Here is a 19003-nt window from a genome sequence, read left to right as displayed (position 1 = left end):
TATAGTAATTTAAAGGGTTTTGTGCTGTTGATGTTAACTGCCTTCAAGTCAATTCCAACTCATAGCAACCCTATGGATGGGACATCTCCAAGACTCCCTAGCCTCCCCTGCTCTGCTTACCTCCTCATGACCTCCTCAATAGCGTCCATCCATCCAATGTGTGGCCGTCCTCTCTTTCTACATCACCTTTCCTAGCATTATTGTCTTTCCTGGTGAGTTGTGCCTTATCATGATGTGGCAAAAGTACGACAGCCTCAACTTAATCATTTTAAAGATGTAATTTAAATTTTGCTAGTTGCTTTAGCAAAACACTACTATTGCCATTACATCCAGTGATATATGGGAATGAGTAACATGGTCAAATCATGCTTTTGGCTTGGTGTCATGAACACTAGGCAATAGGAGACCCATTCATTTGACCTTTGTAGACAAGCCCCAAGTTGCCTGTTGTGTTCATGGTGACCCCATGGATTTCATAGGGTTTTTTTAAGGTAACAAATCCTCAGAGGTGGTTTTGCCAGTTCCTGACTCTGAAATAATGAAATATTATTAGACTAGATCAGCGGTTGTGGGTTGTGACTCCTTTGAGGGTTGAATGACCCTTTCACAGGGGTTGCCTAAGACCATTGGAAAACACATATTTCCGATGGTCTTAGGAACTGAGACACCATAATTTTAACTGTATTAAAGGATCATGACATTAGGAAGGTTGAGATCCACTGGACTAGATGGACCTGCAACAAGCACAGCAATAATAAATTATTTCTTATCTGCCTCTATGGATTGACACAGGTAACAACAGCAGATTAAAATACAACACAGAAATAACAGGTAACAGTAAGAAGAGGAGGAAAATATATGATCGTTGGTCAGGTCACAGTCAGAGAAAAGTGGGAAGTGATTTTAAATTGCAAAACTGCAGTTCCTGGAATTCCACAGCATGAAGATATAGCAGTTAAAATGGTGTCAAACTGGATTATTTCTGCAGTGTGGATGCAGCCTGAGAATGCTGCCTGATCCCTTGGGCCTAGCAATTGTCATCCCTCAGCCAGCTGGCACAACTTTCAAGCGTCCACCCCCCCCCCCCCGCCTCCATTTCCTCTGGCGATGCTCCTTTGCCATCCTTCTGCCTTACATGGTCAAAACTGTCTTGGGGAAAGAGAAGAATTTGGGATTCCTGACGTCACCCACTGAGTTTGCAGCAGGAGTTTTATTTGGAGGGGGGGGGAAGTCCAGGGGGAGGTTCAAAGAGGGGGTGGGAGGCAAGGACCAAAGAACAGAGGCTCAGCAGATCAGAAGGTCTGCTTTTTGCATTTGGGGGGCTGGTTTAGTCTCTTGCAGCTTGTCTGGATTCACCTGGAGTGAATGGTCTCTCTTTCTGGAAGGACAGGTAAGGTGTGCATATGGGGCAGGTGATGAAAAGCCAGGTGAAGGGATGAAGGATAGAGTCATTTGCAAGAAGAGACACAAAGGGAAAAAAAGGTGTCGACAGGAATGAGAGAGGAGGAGAAGGAGATGGAGGAAGAGAGAAAAGGAAGAGAGGATGGAGAAGACACATTTCTCTTTCCTCCTTTGGGAAAGATAATACAAAGCATGGAAGAATGAATGAATGAACCAATGAATACGAATGCAAGGGTAGCAAAATTCAGTGGGCCTTTGGTATCTGCTGGGGTTTGGTTCCAGGCCCTCCCGCAGATTCTGAAATCTGTGGATGCTCAAGTCCCATTAAATGCAATGGTTTAGATGATGGTAGAAAATAATGATAAATATAAATGTGGATGAAAATGGAGATCATAGAATCATAGAGTTGGAAGAGACCGCACAGGCCATCCAGTCCAACCCCCTGCCATGCAGGAAATCCAAATCAATGCATCCCCGACAGATGGCCATCCAGCCTCCGTTTGAACAGAGCCTCCACTGTCGAACAGCCCTTACTGTCAGGAAATTCCTCCTAATGTTGAGGTGGAATCTCTTTTCCTGCAGCTTGCATCCATTGCTCCGGGTCCTAGTCTCTGGAGCAGCAGAAAACAAGCTTGCTCTCTCCTCAATATGACATCCCTTCAAATATTTAAACAGGGCTATCATTGCACCTCTTAACCTTCTTTTCTCCAGGCTAAACATACCCAGCTCCCTAAGGCGTTCCTCATAGGGCTTCATGGTTTCCAGACCCTTCACCATTTTAGTCGCCCTCCTTTGGACATGCTCCAGTTTCTCAATGTCCTTTTTTGAATTGTGGCGCCCAGAACTGGACACAATATTCCAGGTGGGTGAATAAAATACTTCTTTAAAAATATTCATAGATGAGAAGAGACAAATAAATACCATAAGACAGATGGAATTAGGTACTATAAGAAAAATGAACAAAGAAGTGTAACAATTGGTGAAAGGTTTTCCATCAGGAACAACAGAACTGCATAAAGTACAGGTGGCCCTCCTTATCCACGGGTTCTTTGTCCACAGACTCAAGCAGCCACAGCTTGAAAATATTTAAAAGTATATATAAATTCCAAAACACAAGCCTTGATTTTGCCATTTTGTATTAAAAAAAAATAAACACAATGGCATGGAGACATGGTGTCCCTTATATAAAATAGCAGAATCAAGGTTTGCCTTTCTGGAATTTATATCTTTTTACATAGCATGGACTTTATAACTTATTATAAAGTATATATTTATAAAAATACTGTGTACGATGGCATGGCAGTTCAAGTTGGTGTCAAACTGCATTATTTCTGCAGAGCACATAAACCCTAGGACTCTGGAGACCAGGGTTCAAAGTCCTGCTTGGAAACCCACTGCATGAATTTGGGCAAGTTACACTCTCTCAGCCTCACAGGAAGGCAAAAACAAACTCCTCTGAACAAATATGGCAAGAAATCCCTGTGATAGGTGCCTTACGGTTACCAGAAATGACTTCACAGTGTAATATTTACAGTGTAAAATGATGCAATGGTGTAGTTGACATAGTGTTAGATTAGGACTCCAGGGGATAAGGGTTCGAATCCCCACTGGAAACCCCTAGGGTAACTTTGGGCAAGTCAGACAAAGGAAGAAGGCTACAGTGGTAAACCTTCCCTGAATAATATATCTTGCAAAGAAAACCCTAGGAGTCCACCATAGAATGACGTCTTTTAGAAAGACAGTGTGGTGTAGTGGTTTGAGTGTTGGGCTAAGACACTAGCAGACCGGGGTTCAAATCCTCACTCAGCCATGGAAACTCGCTGGTTGACTTCAGGCAAGCCACACTTTCTCAGCTCCTTGGAATAAATCTGGCCAAGAATGAGGGGTGGGCATGGGCAAATGGAGACTCTGGTGCATCTACACTGTATAAATCATGCAGTCTGACACCACTTTAACAGCCATGGCTCCATCCTACAGAATCCCAGGATTTGTAGCTTGGTGAACTTGAAGCACAGCATCCTTTGGCAAAGAAGGCTAAAGACCTTGAAAAACAAGAATTCCCACAAGAATTCCCTAGGAAGGAGCTACAGCACTTCAAGGTGTGTCAAACTACACTATTTCTAGTGTTGATTTGAATCCCATGAGTTAGTCCTAAGTGAACTAGGCCCAATCAATTGAAATGGAGATTCAGCACATAAGTAAATCCCATTGACTCAACAGGTCTACTCTGGATGAGACTAATAATAGGAGTCGGGCCTTAGAATACAGACCGATAGAGAAATTGTGTGTTGGCATGGTGTTTTCTTAGCCAGTTTGGTTCAGAGAAGGTTCCTTGGTTCAGGGAAGGCTCACCATTGCCTTCCGCTGAGGCTGAGAGCATGTGACTCCCCAAAGTCACCCAGAAGGTTTTCATGGCCAAGCTGGGAATTGAACCCTGGTCTTCAGAGTCAAAGTCCAACACTCAAACCACTACGTCACACTGGATCTACTAGAGAAAGTAGGATATGGTTAAGATGTCCAACAGAGAAAAACAAAGGAGCAAAAACAGGGTTGGAAGGGCCCCAAATGGTCAGCTAGTCTAACCCCAGGCCAGCCTCCCCCCTTAAAAAACTCTCCAATGGCAGAGAATTTACCCAGAATGAAGGTAAGGATGAGGGTGGAAAGAAAAAAGAGAAGGAAGGAAGAAAGAAAGAAAGAAAGAAAGAAAGAGGGAATGTGGCAGAAGGAAAAGACGTAAGAACGAAGGAAAGGAAGCAGGGAATGTGGAAGAGGGAGAGAAAGAAGTTAAGCATGTGAGACCCTAGAGAAAGGAAAGAAGGGAGGAAGAAGGAAGGAAGGAAGGGAGGGGACATGGAAAATGGAAAGGAAGGAGGAAAGAAGGCGAGAGGAAAGAAGGAAAGAGAAGACAGAAGGGAAGGAAGGGAAGAAGAGAGGAAGGAGGGAGAGAAAACAGAAGGAAGAAAAGAGGGGAAAGTGGAGGAAGGAAAGAAGGAAGGGAGGATGAGGGAGGGAGGAAAGAGGGAAGAAAGGGAGGAAGGAAAGGAAGAGAAGGAAGGAAAGGAGGGAGGAAGGGGGGAAGGAGAGGACGTGGAAGAAGGAAGGAAAAGAGAGAAGGGGGAAAAGGAAGGAGGGAATGTAGAAGAAAGAAGGAAAGGAGGGAAAGGTAAAGAAGGAAGGGAGGAAGGAAGGGACGCGGAAGAAGGAAGGGAGGAATGCGAGAGGATAGGGTAGAAAGCAGGCAAGACGGCAGGAGGGCGGGGCCTTGGGGGCGGGGGGCGTGGCTTGCAATGGGGCGTGGCTTTCCGGGCGGGGGCTCCTCCTCCTGGGCCTCTCCTCCTCCTCCTCCTCCTCCGGGGGCTTCTCCTTCTCCTGGGCGCAGGTAGGGCAGCCAGGGGCCGTCCCCGCTCCCTCCGCCGCCTGAGCCCGCTCCTTGCTGCAGCCCAGGCTTCGGGGGGCTGTGAGCGGGGGGAGGGGTCTGGGGCGAAGGCGGGCGGGCCTGGCAAGGCCCAGCAGTGGCCTGTCTTCCCTCTCGGGCGGCCGGGGAGGGTGGGCTTGGCGGGGCGGGGGGGGGGTTGGGGGCTCCGAAAGGTCTTGGAGGCGGAGCAAAGGAGCCAAGTGCTGGAGGTGCCTGGGAGGGTGTGGATGGACGGACACGTGTCCTGGAGGGACTGGCGAGACCAGGAAGCCTCAGGAACAAGCCTTCCAGGGGCTTAAGAAACAAACCAGCAACCCATTCCAGCTGACGGGGGATACTGGGAGTTGCAATGCACAAGGAAGCAAGGGAGAGGAGCTGCAGGTCAGTCCAGGGCTTGGTGCAAAGGAAAGGAGAGAAAGAAAGACTGTGAGGAACAGCAAGATCCGAGAGGGCAGGGGATCATGGGAGTTGCGCTCCAAGAAGAGGGGGCGGCATGATTCCGTGAGAACCAGTTCTGTGTCTCTCTCTCTGTTATGCACAGCCAATCAGAAGGAGTTTGAAGCATCCAGAACAGCTGGGGGGAAAGTTCTTTTGTGGATGGGACTGCAAGTCCCATCATCCCCTGCCTGGAACCACAAGTCCCATCATCCCCAGTCTGGAGCCAGAAGTCCCATCATCACCCTGGCTGAAACCATAAGTCCCATCATACCCTGGTGAGATCACATGTCCCATCATCTCCTGACTGGGACCATAAGTCCCTTCGATACTGGGAGTTGCAATGCAAAAGAAAGGAAGAGAGGCCAAGCAGGAGCTTCCCTGAGCCCCAAAGGGCTTGCTTCCGCTCCAGCAGGGCAGGAAACCCAGTCCAGGAGCCCTTCAGAAGGCCAGCCAATAGCTCCAATAGCAGTTTCCCCCTTTTAAAGTTCGCATTGAAGCCCAAAGCAGGAGCTGCTAGTGTTTCAACCAAAAGAAACATTGTGTCTGTGTTCAGTTTCAGCTGACAAACGTCTCCCTCCTTGGCCTAACCCTGGCCTGCAGCCTTCCATAGAGAGTTGGACTGCAGATCCCATCAGCCAAGTGTACAGAATAATGGGAGTTGCACTCCAAGAACATCTGAAAGGTAGCACAGTTCCCTGTAGCAAACAGCCCTGACTTTCCTATTCCATGCATTTATTTACGTATTTTATTTACATATAGGTTGAATATCCCAGATCCAAAATGTTTGGGAGCAAAAGTGTTTTGGATTTGGGATTTTTTTATCTTTATTTTTGGGGGTTTTGGAATATTTGCATCTACACAATAACATACCTTGAGGTGTGTCCACACTGGAGGAATAATCCGGTTTGATGCCACTTTAACTGCCATGGCCCCCATCCTATGGAATCTTGAGTTTTGTAGTTTTGTGAGTGCCCTAGCACTCATTGGCAGAGAAGGCTAAAGACCTTGCAAAGCTACATATCCCAGGATTCCATGGCATGCAGCTACAGCACTCATAGGGGTGTTAAACAACATTATTTTTTCAATGTAGATGCACCCAAAGAGACCTGTAAATGTAGAGTCTAGGTGCATCTAGAAATAATGCAGTTCAATACCACTTTAACATCCATGGCTCCGTCCTAGAGATTCCTGGGATTTGTAGTTTTCTGAAGGCACCATCACCCTGGCAACTATGATTCCCAGCATTCCATAGGATCAAGCTGAAGACCTTGATCCTATGGGAAATTCTATAGGAAGGCACTACAGCATTTAAAGTGGTGTCAAACTGTGTTATTTTTACAGTGCAAATGAACCCTTGGAGATGGGACTGAGTTCTAAACACAACATTCATTTACGCTTTATATACACCTTAGAAACATAACCTGAAGGTAATTTTATATACAGTACAATATTTTTAAATAATTTTGTGCATGAAACAAACTTGGTGCACATTGTGTGCAGTGAACCTGTGGAGAAATATCAGCAGTCAAAAAGCTTTTGATTTGGGAGCATTTCACGTTTCGGACCTGCATTGTTCTCTCCCTGCAAGGAGTCCATCATGTTTTTTGTGTGCTGTCAAACTAGGCCCAAAACACACTGCAGAAATAATCCAGTTTGAGACTGCTCAATGCTGGGAACTCCTGGGAATTGTAGTTTATTGTGGCACCAGAACTCTGAAAGAGAAAGCCAGATCTCTCTCAAAACTACAGTTCCCAGAATTCCCTAGCATTGAGCCAGGACAGTGAAAGCTGTCTGAAACTGAATTATTTCTGCAGTGTGTTTTGGACCTGAGTTTCACAAAACCACAAGGAAAGGTGTTAGCTGTCTTTTTTAGCTCGCATCAGCCCTGCTGAAATAATACTGTTTGACACCGTATTAACTGCCATGGTATGGCTCCATACTGTGAAATTCTGGGATTTGTAGTTTGGTGAGATAGTTAGCCTTCTCTATCAGAGATCACTGGGGCTGCAGCAGACTACAAATCCCAGGATTCCAGAGCATTGTGCAAATGCCCTCCTATGCTCTAGAGTTCTTTACTGGGCATTTTGAAGCAAAACAAAAAATGGAAGCAGGAGTGCTTTTTCCCCCTTTGCATAAAATAGTTTTTTATCTTTTTAAAATTGTATATACTTTTTTTAATTGAAACTAAAATTCATACATATAAATTTTATACAATTCCATATACAGTGCGCCCTTGCCTTACACAGGGATCTGTTCCAGACCCCCCCCCCCCCCCTTGCATAAGGCAAATTCCACATATGATGAAGCCCCATTCATGTGAATGGGGTGTGCCCATGCGGCGCCACATTTGCCATATTAGGGCTTGCCGTCCATCTTACCTCAAATCTGCGTATGGTGAGCTGATGTATGGCGTGGGTGCACTGTACACATTTTTTACATTCTATTACAACTTGGCAAAGTATATATATTTAAAAACAATTAAGCATCCTGGAGCAGCCCACCCTTGGTTTATGGTTCGGGGACTTATGAATGCTGTGCCAACAGGATCAGAAAGTGATGTCTGGGTCACTTCCAGTTGGGAAAATAATGGTCTCTTTCATGCACCTGGGAAGCAAGTTCTGCAGTGGGAATGAAGGCAAAGCAGGGATGGAGAGGAAGTTTTGCACCTTCTTCCTCTTGTTCTCATGGGCGGAAGGAACAAATCCCACAGCCTGGGGTCCAAAATGTCATGCTATCCCCCCCCCACCCCCCATTCCTAGGAGTTTTTTGAAGACAAAATCTGTAATAACAGCAACAATAATGGTAATATTTATTTCTTGTCTGCACGGATCAAGGCGAAGAAGAACAATAATTAACAAGCAATGTCAGTCAAAACACCTCAGTTAAAATACACATCAATTTGAAAAGACAAATAAGATAGGCACATATTAAACCAGTATGTAGAGAGATCTTGAATCACCTTTGAGACTAAGGGGCTGTGCATACTGGCCATAAAGGCTGGCCTGGGGGCAGAGTCAGAGTGTGGCGTCCACATGAAGCATGCCCCAACTCTGCCTTCAGGGTGGCCTGATGCTACACACGGCGCATGGCGTCCACATGACACAGCACCAAAGGAGTGCCTTAAAGCTGCAGTGCCATGACTATTGCACCCTTTCCAGGCAGCAAAAAGGAGCTGCTTTTTGTGGCTTCTTTTTGTGCCCTGGAAATATCAGACCGGGGCCGCAGCGTGCGGTTGCTGTGGCCCAGATCCGGTGCAGCTTCAAGCTGCCCATTAGAGGTGGTCTGCAGAGCCCCTAACTTAGACAGAAGTTGGCACCATGAGCCAAAGTCATTCCTGAGATGCTTTGAGGAAGATGCTTTGAGCATCTGAGGAACCAGACTGAAATCTATGAAAGCTCAATTCCATGAATCTCAAAGGAGTTTATCACACTGGGGCTGATTTCGGCATTAAAGAGAGATTAAAGCACATTTAAAGCATCCTGCAAATGGAGTGGAAATGACGAGCAATTGCGTGCATGATTATCACGTGCAATTATGCAAATAAAATGATATTGGAAATGAATTGTTGCAGAAATCCCGAAAGTCAAAAGATGCCAGCCACAGATGCTGGCGAAACGTCAGAAAGAAACTCTGCGAGAACATGGCCACATAGCCTGAAAAACCCACAAAAAACTCTGAATGCCGGCCGTGAAAGTCTTCGACTTTACATGTGCATTAATGCTTCTTTGTGACCACTTTAATGGTGGGTTTTGTGCGATGTCGTGTGAAATTGTTGCACGTAATTACGCAATTTTTCTGGGATAGTCACGGGATACACTCCCGATCTCCTTCATGTTATAAACTCCAAAAGTGCAACAAGATCACTCTACCTACTGATTCTACAGACTTAATTCTAAATTCTCTTACATTTCCTTTTTTAAAAACTTAAAAACAGTTTTAAAGCAAAAATAATTTTTAACTTAAAAAAAACAAAACCCCAAATTGCGTTGTGGGAACCAAAAAACAAACAAAACCCAACTAAGGGCCACCCTTTCCTCAACATTGCTGAACACAGAGTGCAAAATGTGCATCCAAGGCCCCTACTGACCCAAAATGAAAAGAGTGGTTTGGTGGCCCTTTTTCCAAAATGGGCCCCAACTGGAGATTTCTGGTCCCTAGCATTTTTCCCCATCTTGACATGACTGGTAAAAGACAACGGTTTTTAAGACGTTGGTATAAGTAAGAGATGTTATCTCCTATGGCATACATATATGCAGCTTCTGTTTGTGCTGCTGTCATTCCTGGTCAACCCGTTTGGTAGGTTTTTACCATTAGAAAACCTGCAAGACCTGTTTTTAACTTTTATTTTTAAAAGGAGACACAACATTAGGAAGAGGATACAGGTTGAGCCTCCCTTATCTGGAATTCCAGAGTCTAAAAAATGGATGACTGAAAGAGTGACCCCTTTGCTTTCTGGTGGTTCAATATACACAAACCTGGTTTCATGTGCACAATGATGTTGTGTATAAAATTACCTTCAGGCTATGTGTATAAGGTGAGCGCGAAGCATACATGAATTTCGTGTTTAGACTTGGGTCCTATTGCCAAGATAATATTTTCATATTGCAAATGAAAATGTGCATTATGTACATGCAGTTTTTTCCCAAAATCCAAAAGAAATATAATAACCCAAATATGTCTGGTCCCTAGTATTTCGGATAAGGGAAATTCAACTTGTATGTACCATGTTAGGTACATACATACCAGGCCAGTGTGTGTGTTTGTATTTATATATGCATAATTGGTGAAGTTGGGAAAAATGTGCAATTGGAAAACTGGTCCAGTGCTGTTGGGAAAATAAGAGGGAAGTAAGATACATTTAAATGTTTATGGAGGACTGAAATGATGGCATTTTTCTGTCTTGATGAAAACAGGAGAAGCCTTGGTCTGGGGAGGTACAGTTTTATGGTATATTTGATAATGGATCTAGAATAGGTGTGTTGTTTTTGTTGAGATTTACATTAGTGTGTAAACCATTGGACTGGCCTGTGTGAGTTTTGTTAATATTGTTGCTTCAAGTTGGTTCTGACTTATGGCGACCCTAAGGCAAACCTATCGCAGGGTTTCAGTGGCAAGATATGTTCAGAAGAGGTTTGCTGTTGCCTTGGTCTGGGGCTGAGAGAGTGTGACTTGCCCAAGGCCACCGAGGGGGTTTCCATGGCTGAGCAAGGATTTGAAGCTTGGTCCAATGCTCAAACTACTACACCATGCTGGATCTCTGGTTAGGCAGCAATATAAATGAATTGTTGGTGTGGAGTAGATAAGAGCTGCTGATTCCTGCAGAAAAATTGCTACTGATCCAGGGGTGCAAGCCAGAAATGAAACAGACTTAGATTTTGGCTTTTTTGAAAGAGAGTTTTTGGACGCTTCAAACTTGTGATGCGCTGCTTTCAAGTTCATTCTGACTTCAGTGACCCTGTTGTTGTTCTTGTTGTTGTTCTTGTTGCTGTTGTGTGCCTTCAGATCATTTCCAGCTTATGGCAAACATATGGCAAACCTATGGAAAACCCTATCATGGGTTTATGTTGGCAAGATTTGTTCAGAGGAGGTTTGCCTTAGGGTGGTTTGCTCTGAGGTGGAGAGAGTGTGACTTGCCTACACGCACCCAGTGGGTTTCACGACCAAGCGGGGAATTGAATCCAACGCTCAAACAACTGTGTCACGAGGGTCGAGGCAACTGTCACCTTATCCAGGGTTATTCTTAGCATGATTGATTCAGAGGAAGTTTGCTCTTGCCTTCCTCTTTGGCTGAGAGAGTGTGACTCACCTAAGGTGACTCAGTAACCAGCCATGGGCTTCCAGTTTAGTCCCTGTTTATAAAATGGCCTCTACTAGGATTAAGACACTATGGAGGAGGAAAGTGGCAAAATTGTTCTAGGAGGTGTGTAGAGACATTTTTTAAAATTTAAACAAGTAAAAAAATGAAATATAATAATATAATTGAGGTCCCCCAAAAGCACGTGAGTTGCCCAGTTTGGCCACTCCTGGTACCCTGGTTGTGTGCTTTCTTCTTCCTTTTAAAATAATAATAATAATAATAATAATAATAATAATAATAATAATAATATTTATTGAAATTCTAAAACATAAATATAAACAATACAAAAGACAAACGTACTAACATACCAGGGATGTAGCTAGGATTTTAGGAAGGGGGGGGGTCCAGACTAAGTGCCACCATTATAATGGGGCTTGAGTGCGGCGGCACAGCAGCACACACCATTCATTTTTCTAATGGAAGGGGGAGGGGTCCGGACTCCCAGATCCCTCCCCTTGGCTACATCCCTGAACATACAGACCCTTAAACAACAATACACTCCCTCATCCCATAGATAAAATGACTTCCCACTTCCCTCAAGTTGTATCTTAACTAATTATTCTAGATTCCCCTCTGAGTTTTTTAATATTAACTATTAATAAGCTTTTCTAATATTACCTTCAGTGAACAACACTTCTTTCTACCAAACAAGTGAAAAAACTAATGTAACCTAAAATAGTAACATCCCCACTTTGTCATTTGTGCGATCGTAGAGAGCTAGTGTGGCGTTGTGGTTTGAGTGTTGGACTACAAGTCTAGAGACCAGGGTTCGATTCCCAGCTTGCCCATAAAACCCACTGGGTGACCTTGTGCAAGTCACACTTTCTCAGCCTCAGAGGATGGCAATGGCAAACCCCTTCTGAACAAATCTTGCCAAGAAAAAACCAGGATAGGTTCGCCTTAGCATGGCCATAAGTCAGAAATGAAGACATACAACAACAACAGCTGAAAGATCTCTGTGGATCTAAGAAGAGCTCCAAGGTGTTCCTTCTAATTAAATAAGTTAATTTGTCAGTTTCCATGATTTCCATCATTTTTCTCTATCCATTTTGCAGAATTTGGTGATTTATTAGTTTTAGCTGTTGCATGCTTTCACACTGCTTGACAATTTATGGCTTTCCTAAGGCAAACCTATCTTGTTTTTTTTGGTTTTTTTGTGAGATTTGTTGAGAGGAGTTTTTCCTTTGCTCTTTCTGGTCTCCTCTTCTCATTGAGAGAAGAGAAAGTTGTATTCCTTCAAATGTTGTTCACCAAGGAGGCATGCGAACTGGTGGGAAAAGTTGGTGGGAACTGATGGGGAAATCATTGAGGAATTGCTAGGGGCCACATTCTAGCCCCCTAAATAACCATAGTACATTAGACACAGAAAGTACCACACTGTTCATTCTGGATCATTGGAGTTTATCACACGGGATGAATCCCATGCAGAAACTAAATTTAATCTGAAAACATCCTGCATTAACCTGAACAGAAAAGGAAACCCTCATGTTTTTCAAACAACATTTGCATGAAAGAGAAATAAGCAAAAAGAACCCAGACGCAAAGCTGTCAAAACCAGTTCCTTTTTACTTTTGCTAAATTCCGAAAATACAAAGGAGCTTTCTGTTTGGATTATTTTTGTGATATTTCTCTTTCACGCCAACACACCTGACAAACAACACTTGGATTTTAAAATCCTGTTTCTGCATGGGATTCTACCAATTCGGCTTCCGAGTGATCAACTCCAATTCACCCTCCATGTGATAAACCAAATGAGAGTCACACAACAGAAGTTCCCGGTGCAACCTTACAAAGATCATTCCCATGTTTCGGGGTAAGAATATCTGTCCCGACTTGTCAAATAACTTGTCATATGTTGTTGTTGTGGTTGTTGCTGTGTGTCTTCAAATCATTTCTGACTTAGGACAACCATAAGGCAAACCTATCGTGTTTTTTTCTGGGGCTGAGATTGGGTGATGCACTCAGGGTCATCCAGTGAATTTCTTTGGCCAAGTTGGGAATCGAAGCCAGGTGTCCAGCATCATAGTCCAATGCTTAAACCACTACATCATGCTGGCTATTAGCTTGTTATATAGCAAAGCTCAAAACAAAACAAAATGATTTTGAAACTTTGATTTGAACAGAAATTAGTCTACAATCTACTATCCTTTGTGTGCTGCTGTTGTTGTTGTTGTGTACCTTCAAGTCATGTACAGCTTATGGTGATGCTACAATCTACTTGTCACAAGGTTTTCTTGGCAAGGATCTTTCTTGGCAAGTACGATCAGAGATGCTTTATCTGTGGATTCCTATTCTGGCAGGGGGTTGGACTAGGTGACCCCACGGATCCCATCTAATCCTGTCGGTCCGTGATTGAAGCTTGAAGACTTTATGCTTAATATATCTTGGAGATTCTCTGCAGGCAGTCTTGGCTGACCAAGTTTCCAAAGTCTGTCCCGCTTTGGAAATGAGAACTCATCCCTTTGTAGAAGTTGCATTTTAGAGGTGTGGTATTGAGAGGCTATGTGCAAATTTATGACAAAGATGTGCAATGGTGATTTTTAAAAAAGCTGCAGGGGTGAATGGGTCACATCTGTGTTTGAAATGTAGATTTCCAAACTGGCCTTCTGGGCGCAATGTCCTGACTCATTTCTGTGGTTGAGGTCTGTCTATATTGAAAAACTCATGCTCTCTCTCTCTCTCTCTCTCTCTCTCTCTCTGTGTGTGTCTGTGTCTGTGTCTGTGTTTGTGTGAAAGGGGGAGAGTACATCTGCTTTTGTGTGTTTAATGCTAAATGTGCATAAATACTGTAAAGGCACCAGATCCCACAACTGAAGGGGATTTGGGGAGTTGCAGTTTCTAAGAGCATCTCCTTGAGCCTTTAGCCTAAAGCCCTTAAATGCCTATATATGAAGAGCAACTATTGAGTTTTCTTTATATCTTGTATTATGCTACTAATAATGCAGGGCAATCAACAATATTCAGTGTTTTTGCCTTTAAATCATGTTGTTGTTGTTATTGTTGTTGTTATCGCTATCCTACCTTTCCCCCCAAAATGGGACACAAAGCAGCTTACTAAAAACAAAACAAAACAAAAAAAACCACACCAAACCACAGTTAAAAACATACAAAAAGTAGGCATTAATAGAGAATTAAACTAGTTTAATATTAAAACACATCAGTCATTAAAAGAATAAAATATAATTTAAAAGATAAAAGCACTTAAAACAGTACATATTAAACAGTTAAAGTTACTAATAACACATCAAAACAATAAAAATATTCATATATATATATATATATATATATATATATATATATATATATTCATAGATATAGATTCCCAAAAAGCAAATGTTGATTTTGCCATTATGGGATTTGAGCATCCACAGATTTTGGTATCTACAGTGAGGTCCTGGAAAGCAAAATCCAGTGGATATCAAGGGCCCACAGATATCAAGGGTCAATAATAATAATAATAGGTTGTTGTTGTTGTGCCTTCAAGAAAAACCTATGAGGTTTTCTTCAGAAGGTGTTTGCATTGCTATCTTCTGAGGCTGAAAGTGTGTGACTTGCCCAGGGTCACCCAGTGAGTTTCCATGGTCGAGTTGGGATTCGACTCCTGGTCTCCAGAGCCCCAACACTAAAACCACGCTGGCTAATAATAATAATAATAATAATAATAATAATAATACCCCATTGTGTGTTATGGGACTTGAGCATCCACGGATTTTGGTTATCGAGGGGGGCCCTGGAACCCAATCCCAGCGGATACCAAAGACCCACAGTGCTTTTGCTTTGAAGAGAGCTAGGCTAAAGGCTCCAAAAAGTTTGCTCTTTGGGACTGCAGATCCCCAAATCCCCTCTAGCTGTGGGGGCTGAAGGGAGCGGGGATCTTTGCTGTGCAAAAAGGTAGCTTTTCCAGGCTCTGTTTTGGCATGTCTTCTTGCCTTCAGATGCTTATCCTGATCATCGAAGGAGACTGTGGGCAGAACAAGTGAGCTGTCTGTTGATACTAGGAGTGTGTCCTGAAACGATAGGTAGGGAAAGCCCCCCCCCCCCCATTTCAGCATGATGCTGAGTTCATATTCCTCTGCAAGAAGGAGGGTATGTTTGGACCATGAGCAGAAAGTCCCCAGAGGAGGGAAGAATCATTGTTGGTGTTTTTTTTCTTTCTCAGATCTCTTTACATCAGGTCTGCCCAACATATGGCCCAGGGGCTGCATGTGGCCCACCAAAAGATTTTGTGCAGCCCGTGTGAATGTGAAACAACTTCAAGGCTCCTCCAGTGCTCAGCATTCTGAGGTGAGGACTAGCCAGAAGAGGAGGAAGGCTGAACGCTCAAGGCTCCTCCACCACTGGGCTTTCTCTCAAAGAGAAGGCCAGGTGGCAGAGAAGGAACAGGGGCAAATGCTGACCTCTGAAGGCTTTGCGGCCACTGGGCTTCCCTCCAAGGAGAAGGCTGGGTGGAGGAGGAGGAAGGGGCCAAACACTTGCCCTGAAAGTTTTCTCCCGAGGAGAGGAGGAGGAGAACAGAATTACTAATAATAATATCAATTAATAATATTATTAATATAAATAAAATCTATATTCAGCCTGAAGAAGTTTTACTTATTTTAATTTTGGCTCCCACCTTCTGCCAAGTTGTGCAGGTCTACTTTCCATGAAGGAGTGGTGCACCGTTCCCAGGGTCCGGTCTCCCAGATTTATTTTTCTTGGCCAGGGAAAGGTCTGCCCTTCCTTGCTCTTACTCACAGGGCAGGCACCTTTCATCCCCTCTGCCCCAGAGAGGCTTTGCCAAGGAGTGAGCGGTGGTGTTGATGTATGCCAGGCGAGCCCAGTTATTGCTTCACGTTACTGCATTTTGAAGATGGAATTGGCTTTGGGGGAATCGGGGCTTAAGGAAAGGGACAGAAAATGTCCTGTGACATCTGAAAGCCTTAGTGAGCTTGATTTATTTGCTAATGAATTATATTCCAATCTCAGGCTGTCAACATATTTCAATGGAAACCAGGAAGCTACACTCTGGTACACAATACAGGAGTGGTAAATCAAAAGTGTTGGATTCGGATTACAAGAAAAGAAGTTCTCTTGAACCCTTAGGGAGAAATTTGTTAGGGTGAGAACTATTCAACAGTGGAATGGATTGCCTTGGAAAGTGATAGAGGTTGAGTCTCCCTTATCACATTTGTATACTTTTAATTGTGTGTGCATGTGTGTATATAGTATGTGTGCACATACACACACACACACACAATTAAAAGCATATAAATGTGATAAGGGAGACTTAACCTCTACAACCTTCCAAGGCAATCTATCTATCTATCTATCTATCTATCTATCTATCTATCTATCTATCTATCTATCTATCCTCTATTAAAAATTGTAAGCTGCTTTGAGTTGCAAGTTTGGAAAAAAGTGGGATATAAATATTGATAATGATGATGATGATGATAGTCATCCAGAATTCCAAAATCCAAAATATTCCATGATCCAATACTGTCCAGATGAGTGGCTGAGATAGTCTTAGATATCTCATAATATATATTGAAATATGTACACACACACAGTTAAAAGCATGCAAATGTGATAAGCGAGACTCAACCTCTATCACTTTTCAAGGCTGTCTATATATATCTTAAAAATTGTGAGCTGCTTTGAATTGCAACTTTGTAAAAAAGTGGGATAAGAATAAATATGATGATGACAACGACGATGATTATGATAGTCACCCAGAATGCCAAAATCCAAAATATTCCATGATCCAGTACATGAGTGGCTGAGACAATAACATCTTTGCTTTTTCATGGTTCAAATGTACACAGACTTTATTTGCTGCACAAAAATATTAAAAAAATATTGTGCATCAAAGTACTTTCAAGCTATGTGCATAAGGTGTATATGAAACATAAATGGATTTCATGTTTAGACTCGGGTCCCATATCCAAGATATCCCATAATGTATATGGAAATAATAATAATAATAATAATAATAATAATAATAATAATAATATGTTTTATTTGTATACCGCTTTTCCTATTATCAAAGCGGTTTACAGCATACATATGCTTATACAACAAAGCAAGTAACAAAAAAAAATATTAAAACTCTATAATCCAAAATCCAAAGGAGTTCTGGTCCCAAGCATTTTGGACAAGGGAGGCTCAACCTGTAGATTCTCCTTGTTTGGTGGTCCATAAACATAGAATCATAGAAGAGTTGGAAGAGACTCCAAGGGCCATCTAGTCCAACCCCATTCTGCCATGCAGGAACTCACAATCAAAGCATCCCCATTGACAGATGGCTTTCCAGCCTCTGTTTAAAAACCTCCAAAGAAGGGGACTCCACTACACTCCGAGGGAGTGCGTTCCACTGTTGAACAGCCCTTACTGTCAGGAAGTTCTTCCTAATGTTGAGGTGGAATCTCTTTTCCTGGACCTTGCATCCATTGTTCTGGGTCCTAATCTCTGGAGCAGCAGAAAACAATCTTGCTCCCTCCTCAATATGACATCCCTTCAAATATTTAAACAGGGCTATCATATCACCTCTTAACCTTCTCTTCTCCAGGCTAAACATCCCCAGCTCCCTAAAACATTCCTTATAAGGCATGGTTTCCAGACCCTTCACCATTTTAGTTGCCCTCCTTTGGACACGCTCCAGTTTCTCAACATCCTTTTTAAATTGTGTTGCCCAGAACTGGACACAATATTCCTGGTGAGGCCTGACCAAAGCAGAATAGAGTGGCACTATTACTTCCCTTGATCTAGACATTATACTTCTATTGATGCAGCCTAAAATTGCATTGGCCTTTTTAGCTGCCACATCACACTGTTGACTCATGTTCAACTTGTGGTCTACTTGGACTCCTAGATCCCTTCCACATGTTCAGCTTGTTCAGAGGCTGGGAGGGCATCTTTAAGGAGTGTTTTAGTTGCACATTCCTGCAGGGCAGGGGGTTGATATGAGGGCCCTTAAAATTCTATGTTTCTATGATCTGAAGACTCAGGTCCATTCCTGCAGATGCAGGAAACATTGTCTGGAATTCTGTATTAGATTGTAGTTAACTCAGTACTTAACTAAGTAACGTCTAGCCCAAACTTGATGGAAAAAACATTCAGCTATGTTGCTCCAATCATTTCCTGGAAAAACGGGTTGCAAGAGGAGTTGCGATTTTGGCAATAGTGTCAACATTGTGACCACGTAGCAAAATTGTGAATATGAAAGAGTTGTTATTGTGTGCCTTCAAGTTACTTCTGACTCATGGAAACCTTAAGGTTGCCTATCAGGCTTTTCTTGGCATGTTTCTTCTGCCCATTTCCCTCCTCTGACTTTGACTGAGAGAGTGTGACTTGCTCAAGGTGGTTTTTTTCATGGCCAAGCTAGGATTCGAACCCTGGCCTCCAGAATCATAGTCCAAAACTTAAAATACTACACCACCTTGGCTGGCTCTCAGGTTCACTTTATTGTGGTCAAAATTGTGACCAAGTAGTGTTTGTGAATATGGAACAGTTGTAGGTTACTATTTTCCAACCCTCTTACTGGAACAAAAATGACTGAATTTAAACATTTTAAATTTGAACCGTCTATTGGCAGCTGTTCATTGTTGGGTCCTTATCCAGTGTCCATTGCTTCTTTTTTATTGCTTTATTTTATAGTGCAAGAAATACCATTCAGAAACAAATCTTTCAATTAACCTCAGTTCAACCAAAACAACTTGCTTTAAAAGAGCACTTTTGAAAGAACAATTATTATTTAAGCCAGGGGCCATAACACCTGAACTGCTTCTTAATTTGCTGATTTGGATGAATAAATTTAGGTAACTTTATTCATGATTGCTACAAAATTTTTGATACTGTTGCTATGAACGTAACTCCCCCTCCAACTTACTTTATAGGGCATCAGCTGCATCACC

General features: G+C 42.9%; 1 protein-coding gene across 4 annotated transcripts in view; it reads left to right on the top strand.

The window, feature by feature from the left end:
- Positions 1–1348: 1348 nt before the first annotated feature.
- The window catches only part of LOC121924985 (LIM domain containing preferred translocation partner in lipoma), a 318874-nt gene continuing 301219 nt past the window's right edge, over positions 1349–19003 (top strand). For 2 of the 4 annotated variants that reach the window (XM_042456643.1, XM_042456639.1), the window contains exon 1: positions 4993–5197. The gene's annotated coding sequence lies outside the window, so the exon portion shown is untranslated. Of the gene's footprint in view, positions 1391–4992; positions 5198–15270; positions 15396–19003 lie in introns of those variants that run through there. The other 2 variants (XM_042456640.1, XM_042456641.1) reach the window with 2 other exon arrangements.

The sequence above is a fragment of the Sceloporus undulatus genome, chromosome 3 (assembly GCF_019175285.1).
Source record: "Sceloporus undulatus isolate JIND9_A2432 ecotype Alabama chromosome 3, SceUnd_v1.1, whole genome shotgun sequence".
NCBI classification, from domain to species: domain Eukaryota; kingdom Metazoa; phylum Chordata; class Lepidosauria; order Squamata; family Phrynosomatidae; genus Sceloporus; species Sceloporus undulatus.
This window is presented reverse-complemented; position numbering and strand designations above follow the sequence as displayed.